Genomic DNA, 21,743 nt, shown 5'->3' on the forward strand with positions numbered 1-21,743 from the left:
CCCCCGCGGCTGGCAGGCACGGCGCTCTGGGCGCCTGCTGCAGGGGAGCTCTCCACGCTCGCGCCGTGCTGCCTGGTGGTGCCGGCACCGCCTGGGCCTTGTCTCCAGCTGGGGGCCGGGGGGCAGCGGGCACAGCGCTGGAGCCTGGCACCGTCGGCGGGGCCCTGGGCATGCTGCTGGGGCCGCTGGAGGTGGGCTGCGGCTGCACACAGGGCGGCTGGCGCACTGGCCCCAGCGCCTTCGCCCTGGCCCCCAGCGGCTGCAAAGTCTCGCTGGGGGTCTTTGTCCCCGGGTGCTGGCGCTGCAGCGTCTTGTCCCCGATGGCTTGGGGACGGAGCCTGTCCTGGGCCCGCACGGCACGGGCACGGGCACGGGGCTTAATGGGGGGGGGCTCCAGCAGCAGCAGCGCTCTCCGGGGAGGCGGTGCCGCTGCTCCTTGCCCCCCAGCAGCCCCCGGGCTTCGGGCCCTCTTGCTGGGCGCCCTGGTGCTGTCGCTCGCCGGCTGCTGCCTGCCGCCGCCCGCTTGGCCGCTGCTACCAGCCACCGCGCTGTGGCCACCCGTCTTCCCCTGGCACAGCGTCTTGGGGCCTTGGCCACCCTGGCCCAGCAGCGTCGTCTTCTCCTTGCCGGGGGTTTTCTCCGTCGCCGGCCTCCTGTGCTGGGAGCTCTGCGCTGTGCTGGGGGTGCTGGTGGGCGCGGGGCGCTTGGCCCCCCACTTGGTGCCGGTGGGCGCAGGGGCAGGCGGGGGGCTCTTGAGGGGACTCAGAGGGGGATTGGGCAGGGGCCTCCTAAGGGCACTAATAAATTCAGGGCCGGGGGGGCTCTTGAGGGGACCCAGAGGGGGATTGGGCAGGGGTCTCCTAAGGGCACTAATAAATTCAGGGTCGGGGGGGCTCTTGAGGGGACTCAGGCGAGGCTTGGGCAGGGGTCTCCTAAGGGAATTAAGGAATTGAGGGTCGGGGGGTCTCTTGAGGGGACGCGAGGGAGGGTTGGGCAGGGGTCTGCTAAGGGCAGTGAGGAATTCAGGGTGGGGGGGCCTTTTGGGGAGAGTGAAGGGAGGGTTGGGCAGGGGTCTCCTGAGGGCACTGAGCTGGGGACTGGCTGCAGGCTTGAGGGGGGAGCTCGCTGCCGGCACAGCAGGGGGCTGCACCGCCCGCCCACCCTGCACCTTCTCGGGGTGCACCCCAGGGGTTGAGGGTACCTCACCCAGCGCTCTGGTGGCTGCCAGTCCCTGTGTGCTCGGCTCCTCGATGTCCTCGCAGAGGTCGGGCAGCTCAGACAGGAAGCGGCTGAGCACAGGACTGCTGGGGACACCGGGGAAGGCGTCCTGGGGCTCCACGGCATCGAGCCAGCTGAGCAGCTCCTCCAAGCCGGAGATGTCCAGGTCGGCCGGGAGCTGGTCCTGCAGGTGCTGAAGCTGCTGGCTGTCCCCTGCCAGGTGGGGAAAGGCCTCGGCGAAGGCATCGGGGCCCAGCTCAAGCAGCTCCAGGGGCTCCTCAGGCACCTCTGCAACTGTCGCCGCTGAGGAAAAAGCAAGCAAATCCCCCAGGATGGGCGATGCCAGCTTTCCCATGGCTCCTGGGTGTGGGGCGCCCAGCGGCCGGCTGTGCCAGCCCCAAACTCACCGTTGGGCGTCACCGTCTGGGTGCTGGCGGTCGTTGGAGCCTGGGCAGGCTCGGGGGGAGTGGGGCCGGGCAGCGGGGGCCCCTGGTCCTCGCTGAGCCCCACGGCGTGGTCGCAGGGCTCCGGCAGCTGCCCCCGGCTGCTGGTCAGGGTGCGGGGCGCGGGGAGCGCCTGCCCCCGCAGCGGAGGCCCCGGGACGAGGAGGGGTGGGGGGCCGGGGTGGGCAGGGGCCTGCAGCAGGCAGGTGCCTGCGGGGTGCAGGAGCTCCCCATGGAGCACGGCCCCGGGCCCCAGCCAGAGGGGATCCTGGGGCAGCACCGTCCCCGTCCCCACGGGCTGTCCCCACTGGTAGACGGGGGCCCAGGGAGGAGCGGTGTGGGGGAGCTGCCCCACAGCAGGGAGCTGCCCCACGGCGGGGAGCTGCCCAAGCTGCAGGTGGTGCCCCTCGGGTGGGAGGTGCCCCCCAGGTGCCAGCTGCACCCCGGCGGGGAGCTGCAGCACCTGCCCCTGGACCCCCGGCACCACGTGCCAGACGGTGGCCTGGGGCAGCGCGTAGGGGAGGGTGGGTACCTGGGGGGGCTGCAAGGGCAGCGCCATCGCTCCGGGGAGGGAGGGCAGCAGCCAGGCAGCCACCGTTGGCGGCACGGCTGGGACGACGAAGGGGGAGTTTTGCGTCTGCGGAAGCCGCGGAAGCCGTCTGGGGAAACCCTCTGTGGGAAAAAGGGCGCTGGGGTGAGATCCGGGGCGCTGGGCTCGCCAGCAGGGCCGCAGCCCCGGGAGGAGCGGGAGCCGGCTGCTGTACCTGCCATGGTGGCTGGAGAGTGGGGCGGTCGGTTGGGGAACGCGGGCAACGGCCGTTCCGTCCCAACGGCTGACCAGCCCCTCGCCGCCATCTTGGTGAGGACTGCAGCTTTTGGACCCAAGCAGGCTTCCCATCGCAAGACTTTTCCATCCCCATCGGGCTTTCCCTCCCACGCATCATTTGCCATGCCCAGGACGGTTTCACACCAACACTTCCCCGTCCCAAGCATTTCCCGTCCCAGTACCAGCTTTGCATCCTAACGGTCATTTCCCATCCTTACAATTTCACATGATAACAGATTCCCATACGAGATATTTCCCATCGACACGAAGCCTTTCTTAATCCAAAGAGATCTCATCCCAAAGAATTCCCATTCCTCTGATTACTTTTCCAAGTACTTCCTTCCCCAGTGAATGTTACCCACCCCATTAAAGACTTCCCATCCCAATACTTCCCCATCCCCGGAGTGATTTCCCATCCCAACGCTTTTGCTTCCCAATGATTTCAAACCCAGGGAAGATTTCCCATCTCTTTGAGTTCCTAGCCCAATGGCTTTCCACCCCAAGGAAGTCTTCCCATCCCAGCAATGATTTCTCGGCCCACTCATCATTTCCCATCCCAATCATTTCCCATTTTCACCATCCAACAGACAGCTTAGCCAGCCCACAGCTAGAGAGAGATCACAACAGGGATTTGGACGATTCTGTTAGATGCAAGGTCACGGAGACTTGGTGTGCTACCAATTGCTCTTTATTACAGATCAACACAGATCGCCAGTACCAAGGGCGCTGGGATGAATCTGGTGAATATGCAGATACAAGGCTCTTACATTTCTTACCAGGAAATAAACAGATATGGGCATTTCTCTCTACCCACCTTAGTAAAAAGATAGGAAGGGTAGAGCACTAATTAAGAGTAGCATGCTCAGCCACCGGCACGGAGGCTGCCCGCTCCTCAGCACCTCTAAGCAGCAGCACCTTCACGTCTCCTCCTGCACCAGCAGCACATCAGCGCCTCTTGTTCCAGCAGCAGGACATCGGCGTCTCCCATTGCACCATGCAGACCTCCACGCCTCGAGTGCCACCAGCAGTACTCAATGCGAGCTGGACGCTCAGGGCACTTATGGCCACCCACCTTTGTGAGGTCAAAGGCTGACAGTGACTCTCTGCTGACCTCACACGGCTCTCGGGCGCCCCGATGGCAGAGGTTACGGCGCTAAGCTGACTGCCAGGAGAAAAGGCTGACATGAAATGGCTGCTCCACAATGCCAGGAGCAAGGTCTGCTGGAATGGGGGTTCGGAGCGGAGCTCGGCCTTGGGCCTGGGAACTGTGCCTGGGAGCCAGGGACGTCCTTGGTGTGCAGCTGGACACCTGGGCCTGAGAAAGCAAGGTTTCTTTAGAGAGAATTGGAAGCATCGTCACCTAGTGGCTGTGTCAGGGGGACGAGAGAAATGCACAGCATCTCTTGGTTCCCTGAAGTGCACGTGTCCTACGCCCTTGGATGTCTCCATGATAGAAAAAGGGACTGATTTTTACCCAAAACAGAGCTCCTTTCTCTCGGGAGCTTCTCATGCTGCGTGTCCTCCTCTCTTTCTTGTATTTGGCTATGACTTTAGGCTTGTTCTTGCTACTCCTTAAGCAGACTGAAGCTTCCCCGGAACATCACATTAACTGCTTTTCACTACCTCTAAGTGCCTTTCCTCCGCTTCTCATCTAATTAATTAGTGCTATCCTCTTCACGCCTGCTACAGAGGTATCTTTCCTACCTGGTACAAGCTAGAAGAGCTTAGCAGCATCCATACATCTCTTTCCTTTAGTCCTCACAGTAGACTTGCTCGAGGTAATTTGTGTTGAGCAGTAATCAAGAGAAAGTGTCACCAAGCCAAGGCTGCATTTGCTTGTGTCTTATGGAATCCCTGCAGCTGTGTCCCCTCCCAGCTTCCTGTGTGCCCCAAGCATCCTCGCTTGCAGGGCAGTAGAAGATGCAGAAAAGTCCTGGCCTTAGTGGAAGCACTGCCCTGCAAGAGCTAAGACACCCCTCTTAGCAGCTCACTGTAGCCCCGAAATCCCAAAAAACGGCACGTGCCAGCTACTGGGAAGGAAATGAACTCTGTCATTGTGATATACCCGCTCAAGGCCCTGCACTTTGGCCCAGGTGTCTATGAGACGGTTTTGGAAATGAATCCTGTTGTGTGACTCCGTTCTTTCTGGGTGCTACGTCCCCATAAAGCTTGCTTTTCAAGGCCCAGGAGGGTCTGCCGGGCACTGGCCTGGGTTCCCAGCCTGACCCACCTGCTGGGAATCAGGGAGGCTCGGTCGGTGTCTTGTGTTGGGTTTACGAGGACAGGTTCTGGTAGCGGGGGGCTGCAGGGGTGTCCTCTGTGAGGAGAATGCAGCAGCTGCCCCATGTTAGATAAGGGCCGGTTCCAGGAGGCTCCAGAGGGACCCGCTGCTGCCCAGAAGTGAGACAAAACGGATGATGTTTGCGCCTGTGTGAGAGCCCATCTAAGAAAGGGAAAGAAACCTGCTGCACAGCAGCGTCTGGGTCAGGGAGGAGTGAGAAACCTCTCTGCAGCCCCCAAGGTGAGTGCAGCAGGAGGCAGGAGGTGCTCCAGGCTCACAGCAGCAGTTCCCCTGCGGCCTGGGGAGAGGCCCCTGGTGGAGCAGGCTGTCCCCCTGCAGCCCACGGGTCCCACACGGAGCAGATCTCCACGCTGCAGCCCGTGGAGGAGCCCCCGGTGGAGCAGGTGGATGTGGCCTGGAGGAGGCCGCGGCCTGTGGAGAGCCCCCGCAGGAGCAGGCCCGGGCTGGACTGGAACAGGCTCTGCTGAGCCTCTTTTGCCCGTGACGATCATTGTGGAGTGATCTCCCTGTCCTTCTCTCAGCCCTTGAGCCCTTTCCATCCTATTTTCTCCCCTTTCCCTTTGAGGAGGGGCAGGGAGAGAGCGGTTGAGGTGGAGCTCAGCTGCCCAGCTGAGGAAAACCACCACGTCTCTCCCTTGCCGCTGCTGCAGCACGGTGGGTGCAGGCAACACCTGCTGTTCTTCGACCCTCAGCAACCCCACAGCATCTTCCTGGAAGGGATCCCTTTCCTTCACGCCTGACAGGCGCCGCCTCCAGAGGCTTGTGCCCCGTTTCCGATCGCTTTCTCAGTGCCCCCTTCCCCAGAGAAGGATCCCAGCTGCTTGGCTTCCCTGCCCTCCGATTCCAGGCTCCCGGAGCTGTTATCCCAGCATCGCAGCAGCCAGGTGACAATGTGCTCGCCTGCATGACAGCTGAAATCTTGTCCCATGTCTCGCAGCTCGCCCAGGGATGGGGATCACCTGCTTACTGCTGCTTTTCTCTCTTTTCTATTTTATAACAGCCTCCTCTTCCCTGGGATGGCCCTACATTGGGGTCCGTCGCCTGCCTCGCCTTCCTCTTGCTCCTTCCCCTTCTTCGGAGGACTTTCTTCCCTGCCTAAACGAGATGACTTCTGCATCCGTTCCTTCATCTTGTGTGTGTATTGGCGACTGATACGGCAACGGGGTAGTCCCCGGAGCCAGCTGTAGGGCCTGTCACAGGGTTGGAGTGGCTGCTGGTAAAATCACAGGGCTTGGAGGGGCTGCAGGTAAAATCACAGGGGTTGCAGGGGCTGCAGGTAAAATCACAGGGGTTGGAGGGGCTGCAGGGTGCGTCGCAGGTTTGCATCAGATCAAGATGCATTTCCCTAGAACCACACATTTCCTCCTGAAGGTGCTGAATAGTATTGAATGGTCTTCAAAATGCATAGAGCAGACCCAGCAAACGTACAGCTGGTGCTCGGAAGTAGTTAACTTTTATTTTGTTGCTGTTAATTTTGTATCATGACAACAGATGCAAATATGTATCTTGAGTTGAGGGCAAAGGTGAGCTTGGATCTGAAGCACACAGGCGTTCACTAATGTCCCCCCCATCCTGAGTGAATCCAGAACGACTCGGAAGGAAAAATGAAGTACAAAGCAGTGCGTTGTGATAAAGAGAGTTTAATAGGGTAGAAAAGGAAGAGAACCTAAAAAAATGCCATCCTGTACAACACAGTCAATAAAGTAAATTTAATAAATAAAATTAATAAATATAATAAATAAAATAAATATTAAAATTAATAAAATAATAAATAAAAATGAAACCAATTTGTCCTATTCTAATGAATTCCTATCCCCATCGTGACTTCCCATCCCACTGGTCATTTCCTATCCCAACAACCTCCCGTGTCTGATCCCAAGGCTGAATTCCCAACTCCCTGCACCCTCCCATCCACCCAGCCGTCCACCCATTTTCTCCCGTCCGTGCTGGCCATGCCCACATCCATGCACGGACTGAGCATGGGCAGCGGGAGCGGGCTGCATGAAATCCCCTCGGCATCCCAGTGCCAGAACAGCTGCAGGCAGAGGCCTTGCTGAGTGAACACCTACACTAGAGGAATTTAATAAGGAAGGCACTAAAGAAGAGAAATGACCCGAAAGAAGAAAGAAGTTTGGGATCTCAGCCATTTGGTGTCCCAACAAGCAGTTCCCACGCCCAACCTTTCCCACCCCAGCTATTGCCAACATCCCAACAGCTTCCCATTGCAACGTTCATTCGTGACGCGCGCATTTCCCATTGCCCCAGTTGCCCATCCCTGACAGTGGCAAACACTGCCTAGCTGCAGCACTGGAGAAGGGAGAGGGCAAGCGAGAGGGGCAAGGGCTGAGGAGCGTGGCTGAAGCTGGAGCAGGCGCCTGCAGAGGTCTCTGTGCCTGCATGCTGAGCGGGCCCGGGTGCTGCGGGGGCCGTCGAGGAGCGCAGGGTCACGGGTAGCCGTAATACTTGGCTATGGCGTGGTCCTTCTGCCGCTGCACGAAGAATTGCACGGGGCCGATCTTCATCTGGTGGGCCGCCCGCTGCCGCTCCTCCTGGGCCAGCTTCTTCAGGCGCTCCCGCTCGGGACGCTGCTGCGGCGTGATGGGCACCGACGCCTCCTGCTCCTCCAGCGGCGTGGGCGCCGCGTCGCCGCCTGCCCAGGGCCCCACGCAGGGCACGTAGTCCACGCGGGGCTGCGCCGGACGCTGCAGCGTGCGCGGCTGCGTGGGCAGAGGCTCCCGCTGCGCTTGGCCCCCCGCGGCTGGCAGGCACGGCGCTCTGGGCGCCTGCTGCAGGGGAGCTCTCCACGCTCGCGCCGTGCTGCCTGGTGGTGCCGGCACCGCCTGGGCCTTGTCTCCAGCTGGGGGCCGGGGGGCAGCGGGCACAGCGCTGGAGCCTGGCACCGTCGGCGGGGCCCTGGGCATGCTGCTGGGGCCGCTGGAGGTGGGCTGCGGCTGCACACAGGGCGGCTGGCGCACTGGCCCCAGCGCCTTCGCCCTGGCCCCCAGCGGCTGCAAAGTCTCGCTGGGGGTCTTTGTCCCCGGGTGCTGGCGCTGCAGCGTCTTGTCCCCGATGGCTTGGGGACGGAGCCTGTCCTGGGCCCGCACGGCACGGGCACGGGCACGGGGCTTAATGGGGGGGGGCTCCAGCAGCAGCAGCGCTCTCCGGGGAGGCGGTGCCGCTGCTCCTTGCCCCCCAGCAGCCCCCGGGCTTCGGGCCCTCTTGCTGGGCGCCCTGGTGCTGTCGCTCGCCGGCTGCTGCCTGCCGCCGCCCGCTTGGCCGCTGCTGCCAGCCACCGCGCTGTGGCCACCCGTCTTCCCCTGGCACAGCGTCTTGGGGCCTTGGCCACCCTGGCCCAGCAGCGTCATCTTCTCCTTGCCGGGGGTTTTCTCCGTCGCCGGCCTCCTGTGCTGGGAGCTCTGCGCTGTGCTGGGGGTGCTGGTGGGCGCGGGGCGCTTGGCCCCCCACTTGGTGCCGGTGGGCGCAGGGGCAGGCGGGGGGCTCTTGAGGGGACTCAGAGGGGGATTGGGCAGGGGCCTCCTAAGGGCACTAATAAATTCAGGGCCGGGGGGGCTCTTGAGGGGACCCAGAGGGGGATTGGGCAGGGGTCTCCTAAGGGCACTAATAAATTCAGGGTCGGGGGGGCTCTTGAGGGGACTCAGGCGAGGCTTGGACAGGGGTCTCCTAAGGGAATTAAGGAATTGAGGGTCGGGGGGTCTCTTGAGGGGACGCGAGGGAGGGTTGGGCAGGGGTCTGCTAAGGGCAGTGAGGAATTCAGGGTGGGGGGGCCTTTTGGGGAGAGTGAAGGGAGGGTTGGGCAGGGGTCTCCTGAGGGCACTGAGCTGGGGACTGGCTGCAGGCTTGAGGGGGGAGCTCGCTGCCGGCACAGCAGGGGGCTGCACCGCCCGCCCACCCTGCACCTTCTCGGGGTGCACCCCAGGGGTTGAGGGTACCTCACCCAGCGCTCTGGTGGCTGCCAGTCCCTGTGTGCTCGGCTCCTCGATGTCCTCGCAGAGGTCGGGCAGCTCAGACAGGAAGCGGCTGAGCACAGGACTGCTGGGGACACCGGGGAAGGCGTCCTGGGGCTCCACGGCATCGAGCCAGCTGAGCAGCTCCTCCAAGCCGGAGATGTCCAGGTCAGCCGGGAGCTGGTCCTGCAGGTGCTGCAGCTGCTGGCTGTCCCCTGCCAGGTGGGGAAAGGCCTCGGCGAAGGCATCGGGGCCCAGCTCAAGCAGCTCCAGGGGCTCCTCAGGCACCTCTGCAACTGTCGCCGCTGAGGAAAAAGCAAGCAAATCCCCCAGGATGGGCGATGCCAGCTTTCCCATGGCTCCTGGGTGTGGGGCGCCCAGCGGCCGGCTGTGCCAGCCCCAAACTCACCGTTGGGCGTCACCGTCTGGGTGCTGGCGGTCGTTGGAGCCTGGGCAGGCTCGGGGGGAGTGGGGCCGGGCAGCGGGGGCCCCTGGTCCTCGCTGAGCCCCACGGCGTGGTCGCAGGGCTCCGGCAGCTGCCCCCGGCTGCTGGTCAGGGTGCGGGGTGCGGGGAGCGCCTGCCCCCGCAGCGGAGGCCCCGGGACGAGGAGGGGTGGGGGGCCGGGGTGGGCAGGGGCCTGCAGCAGGCAGGTGCCTGCGGGGTGCAGGAGCTCCCCATGGAGCACGGCCCCGGGCCCCAGCCAGAGGGGATCCTGGGGCAGCACCGTCCCCGTCCCCACGGGCTGTCCCCACTGGTAGACGGGGGCCCAGGGAGGAGCGGTGTGGGGGAGCTGCCCCACAGCAGGGAGCTGCCCCACGGCGGGGAGCTGCCCAAGCTGCAGGTGGTGCCCCTCGGGTGGGAGGTGCCCCCCAGGTGCCAGCTGCACCCCGGCGGGGAGATGCAGCACCTGCCCCTGGACCCCCGGCACCACGTGCCAGACGGTGGCCTGGGGCAGCGCGTAGGGGAGGGTGGGTACCTGGGGGGGCTGCAAGGGCAGCGCCATCGCTCCGGGGAGGGAGGGCAGCAGCCAGGCAGCCACCGTTGGCGGCACGGCTGGGACGACGAAGGGGGAGTTTTGCGTCTGCGGAAGCCGCGGAAGCCGTCTGGGGAAACCCTCTGTGGGAAAAAGGGCGCTGGGGTGAGATCCGGGGCGCTGGGCTCGCCAGCAGGGCCGCAGCCCCGGGAGGAGCGGGAGCCGGCTGCTGTACCTGCCATGGTGGCTGGAGAGTGGGGCGGTCGGTTGGGGAACGCGGGCAACGGCCGTTCCGTCCCAACGGCTGACCAGCCCCTCGCCGCCATCTTGGTGAGGACTGCAGCTTTTGGACCCAAGCAGGCTTCCCATCGCAAGACTTTTCCATCCCCATCGGGCTTTCCCTCCCACGCATCATTTGCCATGCCCAGGACGGTTTCACACCAACACTTCCCCGTCCCAAGCATTTCCCGTCCCAGTACCAGCTTTGCATCCTAACGGTCATTTCCCATCCTTACAATTTCACATGATAACAGATTCCCATACGAGATATTTCCCATCGACACGAAGCCTTTCTTAATCCAAAGAGATCTCATCCCAAAGAATTCCCATTCCTCTGATTACTTTTCCAAGTACTTCCTTCCCCAGTGAATGTTACCCACCCCATTAAAGGCTTCCCATCCCAATACTTCCCCATCCCCGGAGTGATTTCCCATCCCAACGCTTTTGCTTCCCAATGATTTCAAACCCAGGGAAGATTTCCCATCTCTTTGAGTTCCTAGCCCAATGGCTTTCCACCCCAAGGAAGTCTTCCCATCCCAGCAATGATTTCTCGGCCCACTCATCATTTCCCATCCCAATCATTTCCCATTTTCACCATCCAACAGACAGCTTAGCCAGCCCACAGCTAGAGAGAGATCACAACAGGGATTTGGACGATTCTGTTAGATGCAAGGTCACGGAGACTTGGTGTGCTACCGATTGCTCTTTATTACAGATCAACACAGATCGCCAGTACCAAGGGCGCTGGGATGAATCTGGTGAATATGCAGATACAAGGCTCTTACATTTCTTACCAGGAAATAAACAGATATGGGCATTTCTCTCTACCCACCTTAGTAAAAAGATAGGAAGGGTAGAGCACTAATTAAGAGTAGCATGCTCAGCCACCGGCACGGAGGCTGCCCGCCCCTCAGCACCTCTAAGCAGCAGCACCTTCACGTCTCCTCCTGCACCAGCAGCACATCAGCGCCTCTTGTTCCAGCAGCAGGACATCGGCGTCTCCCATTGCACCATGCAGACCTCCACGCCTCGAGTGCCACCAGCAGTACTCAATGCGAGCTGGACGCTCCGGGCACTTATGGCCACCCACCTTTGTGAGGTCAAAGGCTGACAGTGACTCTCTGCTGACCTCACACGGCTCTCGGGCGCCCCGATGGCAGAGGTTACGGCGCTAAGCTGACTGCCAGGAGAAAAGGCTGACATGAAATGGCTGCTCCACAATGCCAGGAGCAAGGTCTGCTGGAATGGGGGTTCGGAGGGGAGCTCGGCCTTGGGCCTGGGAACTGTGCCTGGGAGCCAGGGACGTCCTTGGTGTGCAGCTGGACACCTGGGCCTGAGAAAGCAAGGTTTCTTTAGAGAGAATTGGAAGCATCGTCACCTAGTGGCTGTGTCAGGGGGACGAGAGAAATGCACAGCATCTCTTGGTTCCCTGAAGTGCACGTGTCCTACGCCCTTGGATGTCTCCATGATAGAAAAAGGGACTGATTTTTACCCAAAACAGAGCTCCTTTCTCTCGGGAGCTTCTCATGCTGCGTGTCCTCCTCTCTTTCTTGTATTTGGCTATGACTTTAGGCTTGTTCTTGCTGCTCCTTAAGCAGACTGAAGCTTCCCCGGAACATCACATTAACTGCTTTTCACTACCTCTAAGTGCCTTTCCTCCGCTTCTCATCTAATTAATTAGTGCTATCCTCTTCACGCCTGCTACAGAGGTATCTTTCCTACCTGGTACAAGCTAGAAGAGCTTAGCAGCATCCATACGTCTCTTTCCTTTAGTCCTCACAGTAGACTTGCTCGAGGTAATTTGTGTTGAGCGGTAATCAAGAGAAAGTGTCACCAAGCCAAGGCTGCATTTGCTTGTGCCTTATGGAATCCCTGCAGCTGTGTCCCCTCCCAGCTTCCTGTGTGCCCCAAGCATCCTCGCTTGCAGGGCAGTAGAAGATGCAGAAAAGTCCTGGCCTTAGTGGAAGCACTGCCCTGCAAGAGCTAAGACATCCCTCTTAGCAGCTCACTGTAGCCCCGAAATCCCAAAAAACGGCACGTGCCAGCTACTGGGAAGGAAATGAACTCTGCCATTGTGATATACCCGCTCAAGGCCCTGCTCTTTGGCCCAGGTGTCTATGAGGTGGTTTTGGAAATGAATCCTGTTGCGTGACTCCGTTCTTTCTGGGTGCTACTTTTCAGTTTAAAGCGGTTACTCCTTGTCCTGTCACTGCAGGCCCTGATAAAGACTCCCTCCCCAGCTTTCCTACAGGTTGCCTTTAAGTACAGGAAGGCTCTCCCTGGTGTCGCAGTAAGCTCACCTGTTACCCAGGTGTCACAGTTATTTCCTGTGATAGGAATAATGACCAGGGTTAATCTATTGCAGGTGATTTCATACAATTATAGAAAAGCTTTTGTTGGAAAGCACCTTAGAGGTCTCCAGATCACCCGCGTACTTCAAGCAGGGCCATTTTTAAAGCCCTGTCATATTGCTCAGGGGCTTGTACAGTCAAATTTTGAATGGCCCCAGCAAGAGACCCTACACTCTCACTGTGTCCCTTTGCCAGTGCCTAGGCAGAGTGTGCTTCCCCTGCTGGTCCTGGTGAGATGAACTGATACAAGTTTTGAGAAAACAGAAGTTTATGCTACTGCATGAAGTACCCTTTGTAACATTTTTTTTTTTAACCTTTACTGTTTCATATCTGAAATTTGAAATTCATCAGGGAACTCAGCCTGGCACACAGTAAAACTGATGGCAGATACTTCACAATATTATTCGAATTTCACGTAAACAGAACAGACTAGCAACTTACTTAGGAGAAGTAATACGATTTCAGAAATATTCAAAACCAAAGGCATTCCAAACTAAGTTTAAGTTCAGAGGAAATCCAAAGGAAAAACTAATTTTGAAACTAATAATCAGAGAACATAATCTTCTACAAACGATAGATTTTCCTCCTGTATTGGGTAATTTTGATCTGTCTTTAATGATCATCTAGACATGGCTTTGACACTGAGTATTTTGCTTTGCCACTGCATTAAGTCTTCTTCTCATGTGTGGTAAATGTCCTGCTCTCATGGGATGGGCCTAGGAGACATACGCACTGTGTCTCATGATGCTTGGCTATCATCTTAAATCTGTGAGAAGAGGAAAGGTCTCGCTGCTTCCTGAACAGGGAATTGGATGTCTGCAGTTGAGAACCCTCTGTCTAATCTAGAAACGTGAAGGAAGGAGTTTGCTGGATTGCAAGTGACAGTGAAGAAAGCCACAGATGACATATCAAACTGATTAAAATGTTATTTAGCTCAGGGCATGGCTAATGATGTGGAGCTGGAATAGTTTGACGATTGTAATTACACTCACTATCATTGTTATTTGTTTACAGGATGGTAATGCCTAAAGGTCCCGCTGGAGCCTGAAACAAGGTTGTGCTGGGTGCTGCACGTGCATATATCAGTGGCGATTTGAGAGCTAGTGATACAAACAGACAAAACAGAGATTGAAAGGAGAAACAGAGGGATAGAGAGAAGAAGATCTCCCTGCAGGTCATTTAGGGGAACCAGCCATGAGTACAGTGCATCCAGGTCTCCAGTGCTCTGCTGGCCCAGCCAGATGAATGGAAAACATTGCAGCTTTGGAAAAATAGTGTTTCTTCTAATTCTTTGGCCACAGTTTTGATGTTTTAGGACTGCTTTTTTTTTTTTTTTTTTTCCTTCCTTTTTTTCTTTTCCCCATTTGTGCTAGAAAAGGTGAACTTTTCAAATACCTATTCTGAATTAAAATATCGTTTTCATTGTTATGTTTCTGTTTTGTTGGCACTATTCATAATGACTTCTACCCTTCAGTGGCAGCAAAAGCTTATCATACCGTACAATTGGAAAGATCACAGAAAACTTCAGAGCTTTTGAAGAAAGGTGAGGAAAATCCATTCCCTGTTCTAGGCAGACAGAGTGGCTGATTTCCAGAAAGGTAAATGGGCAGGATAAGGCCACTTCATGTTCACTGACGGCCAGTTGTACGGACTGTGAAGATAATGGACTACCAGCACAAGAGACGGTGCCAATAATCTAATCCAATCCAATCTATTTCAAGTGGTAGAGACCTGATACTCTATGACAATGTGAGGAAGACCTAACTGTCAGGCAAACTTTGAGATGATCATGTTCAGGATCTAAAACTGTTATGACAAGTGTCAACACAGGAAGGGTGAAACAAAGGCATGAATGTCATACAAGTACTGATAAATCTCAGGAAGGCTGGAAACCAAGGCAAATGGATGGAATAAGATGGTGCTTTGTGTTAGCAAGAAGCAGAGGATGGAGAAATTAAATGTTATGGGTCAGCAAAAGAGTGGTTTTGTGCAAATCACTGCTAAAGATAGACAGCCTTGCTAGCCTGCTCTTTGCTCTTAGCTCCAGTCTAATAGTGAATTATCTCTGTACAGTTATCAGACACGTAAACAATAATGGGAATTATGGGAGACTTTAACTTCCCAGCAAAAGATTGAAAGATAATTACCACTTATGTTCATAGAGGTATACTATGTGATGGATTTCTTCCCAAAAGTGAAAAAATATAAGACCATTTTAGACTTGGCTCCTGTATGGGTTTAAATGTAGTAAAATTTGAATAAAGTGTGATCATGAGCTGACTTTTCTCATTTTACATTTCACGACAGACAAAACCAGGTTTAGAATGAAGGTTTTGAGGCTTAGAAATGCAAACTTTGAAATCTAAGGAAATGAATAATTGAGTCTGACTAAGCAGCTCTGGGACTTGAGTGCAGAGAAGGCATAGTTAAAATTCAAAATTCAAAGAGGAAAAAAGCGATGAGAAAAGGCATGTTTCAGAGGTTAAAAACTGCAGAAATAAAGTAAGAATGACCAAAAACCTCCTTCACATAGGAAATTAAACAATAATAGTAAGTGGTACTTAAGCCACAGAAACCAGGGGGAACAAAGAGAACAAATTAGGACAGTTGCACGCTTGAGGCAAAAATAGATCAAAAGTTACTGATGTCTCAAATGCTGCAAATCTTATTTCCTGCATCTAACAGCAACAACAATGTGATATTAAGGGCAGTGACAGGACTCCCATTGAAAAGGAGGGTAGGGCACTAGGCGCAACATCATCTGAGGTGAAATAACAATCTATAGCGATTCAAGTGAAAAATGAAAAGCTGATATCTACCTAGCCTATTAACAGCATTGGCACACAGAACAACAAGTCAAGTAGGAAAAATGCATAACAATTGTGCAAATCAGGGATAGTCCCCAGAATGGGAGAGTAACAAATACACCTCTGTCCAGAAGAGGGTAAAGAGTCATCCAGACAAGTGTGGGCCTGTTAGTTTGACATCAACACCATGCAAAGTTTTGGAGCAAGAACAGCTAAGACCAGGGAAGGAGGGGGTAATGTGTAATTTACAAAATAATTTATCAGAGCTAAATTGTTTCCAGATAATTTAATAGCTTTCCTTTCTAGGACCAGTTCTTCCCTACACAGGGGATGAATTACATCTATTTCACTTTCTGTGAGCTTCTGATACATTATCTACGGATTTGGGCTTTGGGGCTGCAAGTGAATAAAGGGAATTTACAATTGTTCACACTGAAGAGGGACTTACCAGCAAAGGAGTCGTTACCTATGGTAATTCTCAGAGACAGTTCTGAAACTGCAGCTGCTAAGGAGGCAAAGACTCATGGAGAAATGTAGGCTGGAAGGGACCTCTGAAAACCCAACCTCCTATTCAGGGCAGAGCTGACTTCAAAGTTAGATATGTTCGGTATGGACATGGTGGCTGAAGATTAAAAATTACACATGAGCTTTGAGATTTGCAGGGGACATAAGGTTGGGAAGTACTACCAAGCCTGACAGAAGGATATCGCTTGTGATTGAAATGGTTCAGGTGAAGTGACAGGTGATAATACAAAGCAGAGCCATTCTCAGAGCTTCTCAAAAAAGGGTGTTTTTTTGTCATGTTTGCTATATGGCAGTCAGGAGTTTAAAGCAAGCAAAGAAACAAAAATGACAACAAAACCTCACGTTCATGCACTGTTAGCACAAGGAGGACTGAAAAAGTTTAGTGGTTATATAGTGTGTATGGCTATTCATTTTTTTTTCCCTCCAGTATGAATACACTGGACAAGGCAGCCCTGACACTCATTTGAGACATGAGGCACAGTTCTGCCACTTGTATTCACATTGAACTTAGGAGGAAGAGTTCACAAGACAGAAGGAACAAGTTGCCTATTGCCTGGAAGGGAATGAAAGGACATCATTCTGCCCAGCCAGATGCCAGTTGAGAGAAGAATATGTTGTCTCTACGTAAATGAATTTCTTGAGTAAATATCAAGGAGAAATAGGAAATGTGTAAGTTGGGAGACACATCTGAAATGATGACTGCAGTTGGCTTATGAGCAAGTTTGGACGGGAAATTGGTAGAAACTTCCCATTTTAAGAATAAAGTGCACCATAGATATGAAGTCAGCATTCACCTAAACAGTAATGGCCAACTCAAATCCGCCACAAGAAAGCAGTGGACAAACCAGAACACTAACAAACATGTTGGGGTCTAGAGTCAAATAGATATACCTAACTTTACTATGCCTAAACATCTGAGGGATTGCTTTTAGAGGCTGAGGGCTTGTACCCCATTTCCAATCACTTTCTCTGTGCCCCCTTCCCCAGAGAAGGAAGCTGCTTGGCTTCCCTGCCCTCTGATTCAGCTGCCCGCTGAGGCTGCCCGCCCCTCAGCACCTCTAAGCAGCAGCACCTTCACGTCTCCTCCTGCACCAGCAGCACATCAGCGCCTCTTGTTCCAGCAGCAGGACATCGGCGTCTCCCATTGCACCATGCAGACCTCCACGCCTCGAGTGCCACCAGCAGTACTCAATGCGAGCTGGACGCTCCGGGCACTTATGGCCACCCACCTTTGTGAGGTCAAAGGCTGACAGTGACTCTCTGCTGACCTCACACGGCTCTCGGGCGCCCCGATGGCAGAGGTTACGGCGCTAAGCTGACTGCCAGGAGAAAAGGCTGACATGAAATGGCTGCTCCACAATGCCAGGAGCAAGGTCTGCTGGAATGGGGGTTCGGAGGGGAGCTCGGCCTTGGGCCTGGGAACTGTGCCTGGGAGCCAGGGACGTCCTTGGTGTGCAGCTGGACACCTGGGCCTGAGAAAGCAAGGTTTCTTTAGAGAGAATTGGAAGCATCGTCACCTAGTGGCTGTGTCAGGGGGACGAGAGAAATGCACAGCATCTCTTGGTTCCCTGAAGTGCACGTGTCCTACGCCCTTGGATGTCTCCATGATAGAAAAAGGGACTGATTTTTACCCAAAACAGAGCTCCTTTCTCTCGGGAGCTTCTCATGCTGCGTGTCCTCCTCTCTTTCTTGTATTTGGCTATGACTTTAGGCTTGTTCTTGCTACTCCTTAAGCAGACTGAAGCTTCCCCGGAACATCACATTAACTGCTTTTCACTACCTCTAAGTGCCTTTCCTCCGCTTCTCATCTAATTAATTAGTGCTATCCTCTTCACGCCTGCTACAGAGGTATCTTTCCTACCTGGTACAAGCTAGAAGAGCTTAGCAGCATCCATACGTCTCTTTCCTTTAGTCCTCACAGTAGACTTGCTCGAGGTAATTTGTGTTGAGCGGTAATCAAGAGAAAGTGTCACCAAGCCAAGGCTGCATTTGCTTGTGCCTTATGGAATCCCTGCAGCTGTGTCCCCTCCCAGCTTCCTGTGTGCCCCAAGCATCCTCGCTTGCAGGGCAGTAGAAGATGCAGAAAAGTCCTGGCCTTAGTGGAAGCACTGCCCTGCAAGAGCTAAGACATCCCTCTTAGCAGCTCACTGTAGCCCCGAAATCCCAAAAAACGGCACGTGCCAGCTACTGGGAAGGAAATGAACTCTGCCATTGTGATATACCCGCTCAAGGCCCTGCTCTTTGGCCCAGGTGTCTATGAGGTGGTTTTGGAAATGAATCCTGTTGCGTGACTCCGTTCTTTCTGGGTGCTACTTTTCAGTTTAAAGCGGTTACTCCTTGTCCTGTCACTCCAGGCCCTGATAAAGACTCCCTCCCCAGCTTTCCTACAGGTTGCCTTTAAGTACAGGAAGGCTCTCCCTGGTGTCGCAGTAAGCTCACCTGTTACCCAGGTGTCACAGTTATTTCCTGTGATAGGAATAATGACCAGGGTTAATCTATTGCAGGTGATTTCATACAATTATAGAAAAGCTTTTGTTGGAAAGCACCTTAGAGGTCTCCAGATCACCCGCGTACTTCAAGCAGGGCCATTTTTAAAGCCCTGTCATATTGCTCAGGGGCTTGTACAGTCAAATTTTGAATGGCCCCAGCAAGAGACCCTACACTCTCACTGTGTCCCTTTGCCAGTGCCTAGGCAGAGTGTGCTTCCCCTGCTGGTCCTGGTGAGATGAACTGATACAAGTTTTGAGAAAACAGAAGTTTATGCTACTGCATGAAGTACCCTTTGTAACATTTTTTTTTTTTAACCTTTACTGTTTCATATCTGAAATTTGAAATTCATCAGGGAACTCAGCCTGGCACACAGTAAAACTGATGGCAGATACTTCACAATATTATTCGAATTTCACGTAAATAGAACAGACTAGCAACTTACTTAGGAGAAGTAATACGATTTCAGAAATATTCAAAACCAAAGGCATTCCAAACTAAGTTTAAGTTCAGAGGAAATCCAAAGGAAAAACTAATTTTGAAACTAATAATCAGAGAACATAATCTTCTACAAACGATAGATTTTCCTCCTGTATTGGGTAATTTTGATCTGTCTTTAATGATCATCTAGACATGGCTTTGACACCGAGTATTTTGCTTTGCCACTGCATTAAGTCTTCTTCTCATGTGTGGTAAATGTCCTGCTCTCATGGGATGGGCCTAGGAGACATACGCACTGTGTCTCATGATGCTTGGCTATCATCTTAAATCTGTGAGAAGAGGAAAGGTCTCGCTGCTTCCTGAACAGGGAATTGGATGTCTGCAGTTGAGAACCCTCTGTCTAATCTAGAAACGTGAAGGAAGGAGTTTGCTGGATTGCAAGTGACAGTGAAGAAAGCCACAGATGACATATCAAACTGATTAAAATGTTATTTAGCTCAGGGCATGGCTAATGATGTGGAGCTGGAATAGTTTGACGATTGTAATTACACTCACTATCATTGTTATTTGTTTACAGGATGGTAATGCCTAAAGGTCCCGCTGGAGCCTGAAACAAGGTTGTGCTGGGTGCTGCACGTGCATATATCAGTGGCGATTTGAGAGCTAGTGATACAAACAGACAAAACAGAGATTGAAAGGAGAAACAGAGGGATAGAGAGAAGAAGATCTCCCTGCAGGTCATTTAGGGGAACCAGCCATGAGTACAGTGCATCCAGGTCTCCAGTGCTCTGCTGGCCCAGCCAGATGAATGGAAAACATTGCAGCTTTGGAAAAATAGTGTTTCTTCTAATTCTTTGGCCACAGTTTTGATGTTTTAGGACTGCTTTTTTTTTTTTTTTTTTTCCTTCCTTTTTTTCTTTTCCCCATTTGTGCTAGAAAAGGTGAACTTTTCAAATACCTATTCTGAATTAAAATATCGTTTTCATTGTTATGTTTCTGTTTTGTTGGCACTATTCATAATGACTTCTACCCTTCAGTGGCAGCAAAAGCTTATCATACCGTACAATTGGAAAGATCACAGAAAACTTCAGAGCTTTTGAAGAAAGGTGAGGAAAATCCATTCCCTGTTCTAGGCAGACAGAGTGGCTGATTTCCAGAAAGGTAAATGGGCAGGATAAGGCCACTTCATGTTCACTGATGGCCAGTTGTACGGACTGTGAAGATAATGGACTACCAGCACAAGAGACGGTGCCAATAATCTAATCCAATCCAATCTATTTCAAGTGGTAGAGACCTGATACTCTATGACAATGTGAGGAAGACCTAACTGTCAGGCAAACTTTGAGATGATCATGTTCAGGATCTAAAACTGTTATGACAAGTGTCAACACAGGAAGGGTGAAACAAAGGCATGAATGTCATACAAGTACTGATAAATCTCAGGAAGGCTGGAAACCAAGGCAAATGGATGGAATAAGATGGTGCTTTGTGTTAGCAAGAAGCAGAGGATGGAGAAATTAAATGTTATGGGTCAGCAAAAGAGTGGTTTTGTGCAAATCACTGCTAAAGATAGACAGCCTTGCTAGCCTGCTCTTTGCTCTTAGCTCCAGTCTAATAGTGAATTATCTCTGTACAGTTATCAGACACGTAAACAATAATGGGAATTATGGGAGACTTTAACTTCCCAGCAAAAGATTGAAAGATAATTACCACTTATGTTCACAGAGGTATACTATGTGATGGATTTCTTCCCAAAAGTGAAAAAATATAAGACCATTTTAGACTTGGCTCCTGTATGGGTTTAAATGTAGTAAAATTTGAATAAAGTGTGATCATGAGCTGACTTTTCTCATTTTACATTTCACGACAGACAAAACCAGGTTTAGAATGAAGGTTTTGAGGCTTAGAAATGCAAACTTTGAAATCTAAGGAAATGAATAATTGAGTCTGACTAAGCAGCTCTGGGACTTGAGTGCAGAGAAGGCATAGTTAAAATTCAAAATTCAAAGAGGAAAAAAGCGATGAGAAAAGGCATGTTTCAGAGGTTAAAAACTGCAGAAATAAAGTAAGAATGACCAAAAACCTCCTTCACATAGGAAATTAAACAATAATAGTAAGTGGTACTTAAGCCACAGAAACCAGGGGGAACAAAGAGAACAAATTAGGACAGTTGCACGCTTGAGGCAAAAATAGATCAAAAGTTACTGATGTCTCAAATGCTGCAAATCTTATTTCCTGCATTTAACAGCAACAACAATGTGATATTAAGGGCAGTGACAGGACTCCCATTGAAAAGGAGGGTAGGGCACTAGGCGCAACATCATCTGAGGTGAAATAACAATCTATAGCGATTCAAGTGAAAAATGAAAAGCTGATATCTACCTAGCCTATTAACAGCATTGGCACACAGAACAACAAGTCAAGTAGGAAAAATGCATAACAATTGTGCAAATCAGGGATAGTCCCCAGAATGGGAGAGTAACAAATACACCTCTGTCCAGAAGAGGGTAAAGAGTCATCCAGACAAGTGTGGGCCTGTTAGTTTGACATCAACACCATGCAAAGTTTTGGAGCAAGAACAGCTAAGACCAGGGAAGGAGGGGGTAATGTGTAATTTACAAAATAATTTATCAGAGCTAAATTGTTTCCAGATAATTTAATAGCTTTCCTTTCTAGGACCAGTTCTTCCCTACACAGGGGATGAATTACATCTATTTCACTTTCTGTGAGCTTCTGATACATTATCTACGGATTTGGGCTTTGGGGCTGCAAGTGAATAAAGGGAATTTACAATTGTTCACACTGAAGAGGGACTTACCAGCAAAGGAGTCGTTACCTATGGTAATTCTCAGAGACAGTTCTGAAACTGCAGCTGCTAAGGAGGCAAAGACTCATGGAGAAATGTAGGCTGGAAGGGACCTCTGAAAACCCAACCTCCTATTCAGGGCAGAGCTGACTTCAAAGTTAGATATGTTCGGTATGGACATGGTGGCTGAAGATTAAAAATTACACATGAGCTTTGAGATTTGCAGGGGACATAAGGTTGGGAAGTACTACCAAGCCTGACAGAAGGATATCGCTTGTGATTGAAATGGTTCAGGTGAAGTGACAGGTGATAATACAAA

Source organism: Anser anser (genome assembly GCF_964211835.1).
Source record: "Anser anser genome assembly, chromosome: 17".
Taxonomy (NCBI): Eukaryota; Metazoa; Chordata; class Aves; order Anseriformes; family Anatidae; genus Anser; species Anser anser.